Source organism: Triticum aestivum, chromosome 4A (assembly GCF_018294505.1).
Source record: "Triticum aestivum cultivar Chinese Spring chromosome 4A, IWGSC CS RefSeq v2.1, whole genome shotgun sequence".
Lineage (NCBI taxonomy): Eukaryota > Viridiplantae > Streptophyta > Magnoliopsida > Poales > Poaceae > Triticum > Triticum aestivum.
This window is the reverse complement of record NC_057803.1, coordinates 66,468,153-66,470,827: the sequence shown is the minus strand read 5'-3', so window position 1 is coordinate 66,470,827 and position 2,675 is coordinate 66,468,153.

Genomic DNA, 2,675 nt, shown 5'->3' with positions numbered 1-2,675 from the left:
TAAGGTCGCCGCTCACGGGTTCCAGCAGGCTATCGAAGTCGACGTTGGGTTCGCGCAGGTAGACGTGGCTGAGGACATGCGTCAGCGCCGCAGAAGACAGGGCACGCACCTCGGCCTCGGCCGTGGGGCCAAGGCCGTCTACGACATCTTCAAGCGCATGGACCAGGAAGGGAAGCAGCTCGGCGGGGCCATCCTCCTATGCAGCGCGGCACGAGCCCTCTGTCGGCGTTCTGGGAACGGGGGTCCCCAGACTTGCCTGCCTGCGGCCTGCGGTGTGGCTCAAAAGGGGGGCCCAGCGCGGCCCATCTTCACCAACACAAACCCAAGACCCTCGCGAGGGGCCAAGCCTCGCGGGGCGGACGACGCGGAGCTTCCTCAGGCGCGGCCTCGTCAGGCTGGCTCACGAGGAGGCGGAGAGATCAAGGCGGGGTACCTCACGAGGTGCCCGTGACGCAAGCCATGACGACTGGGGGCGCCAGGCGGGTGCCAGCCCACGCAGTGTCCTCCCTTCCTCTTTGGTGCAAAGGGGGCAAGCGCAGCCGCGGAGTAACGAGGCATCAGGCAAAGGTTGCCATTTCGGTGCAACAAGACCAAGACCAGGAGGACTATGAGATGGAGGTCACCGTGGAGCCCAAGACGGCGTCATCACTAGAGCTTTGCGCAGGCGAAGACTACTTTTGTCAGGATAGCTGATACTAGCTGTCCCCCTTCAAATTAGCCCGCCATTGTTGGCTCCCTTCTCGCTCGATATTTGGGAAGAGGACCAGGGCCTGTATAAATAGGACCAGGCACCCACAGAGCAAAAAGGGCCAAGGGGTTTGGAAGGATAGAGAGGATCAGGTAGAGAGAGAGAGAGAGAAGGGTGACTGAGCTCCTCCCAGCAGTTCATCGCCCCAGCCAAGAACAGACCCTCGCGAGGCTGTTCTTCCTTGTATTGTTCATCATCATCGGCCCAAGAGGCAATCCACCACACCACACACTGGAGTACGGTATTACACCACAACGGTGGCCCGAACCAGTATAAACCCTGCGTCCCTTGTGTTGTTCTTTCCTTAGTTTAGATCCTAGCAAGGCGGAGGAGTGCAGGTAGGTAGGAGGCAAAATCTCCGCGCGCACCCCAGTGTTCGAACCTCAAGGGTCCGCCGGAACCCGAAATCCGACATTTGGCGCGCCAGGTAGGGGTGCGCCGGGATTTGTCTTCCACCACCCCGTTCTCCTCCGACCATCACGCTCATGTCTGACGCTCGTCGGGCCCGCGCTGAGCGCCGGGCCGCGCTCGCTTCCCGCGTCGCCCAGACGGCCCCTGTCAGCGGGCGTCCTCGCCGTTCCCCGTCACCTGCCGTCAAGGCCGCCACCGGCCCGGTGGGGGACGAGCAGCAAGCATCGTCCCAGCATCCGTCCGTGCGGCAAGACGGCCGCACCGCAACTCCCTCGCTCACCCCAGCTGGTTCTTCGTCCCGCGTGCTCCGTGCGCCCATGGAGGCTCGGGCTGCACTCATCGCGGTGAACGAGCTCCTGCGCTACCGTCCTCTCGACGACGTCTACGAAGAATGGCTCGACCGCGTCACCGAGCTCGTCCGCGCCGCAGGGGGCTCTCCTGCGCCGTCCGTTCCGCTGCACCGCACTCCGCCCCGCGCGGGCAATGAAGCTCCGGCGGTGCCCCGGCCGCCTCCTCCTCAGGAAGGCGCCATGGCTCCAAGGCGCGTGGCCCCTGGGTGGAACCCGCTCCGTCAGGCGCCAGCGTAGCAAGAGCAGAGCTGTCAAGAAGTCCCTCGCCTGCAGGAAGCTGCCCGGGCGCTCCCTGCTCCAGCACGTCGCGACCATGCTCCTACTCCCGCGCGTCAAGACCCCCCGCTGCTCCCAGCTGCAGCGCGCGGGGACATGCAAGACCAAGTTCCCCGTCATCCAAGGCCTCCCATGGCCACGGCGGGCTGCCGCGCCTTCACCGCTGAGCTACGCAACATCGCGTGGCCCGGCAAGTTCAAGCCAGACTTGCCTCCTCGCTATGACAGCACGGCTGACCCTGCGGAGTTCCTCCAGCTCTACGAGCTGGGCATCGAAGCTGCCAACGGAGACGAGAAGGTCATGGAGAACTGGTTCCCCATGGCACTCAAGGACGGGGCCCGCACCTGGCTCCTGAACCTGGCTCCAGGCACAATCTCCTCCTGGGACGAGATGCGCACCCGCTTCATCGCCAACTTCCAAGGCACTTGCGACCGGCCACCCGCCGTGAGCGACATGCGCCGCATCAAGCAGCAGCCCGGGGAGACCCTACAGAAGTACATCCAGCGCTTCAACAACGCGCGCCTCAAGATTCCCAAGGTGACTGAGGAGGCCATCATCTCGGCCTTCTCCGACGGCGTGCGCGATGTCAAGATGAAGGAGGAGCTGGCGATGCATAAGACCTGTGCACTTCCTTGGAACTGTTCAACCTGGCAACCAAGTGCGCCAGGGCTGAGGAAGGGCGCCTCTCCCTCCTCGAGCTGCCTGCCGCAGACCCAGAAGAGAAGAAGCCCAAGGCCAAGGATGTGAAGCGCAAGGGGGCTGCCGTGCTCACAGCAGAACCAGACACCAAGCGGGGCAGAGATCAGCCCGAACCTTCCAAGGACAGCCGATACTGTGTGTACCACGACCTCCACACCCACAACACCAACGAATGTCAAGAGCTCCGAGCC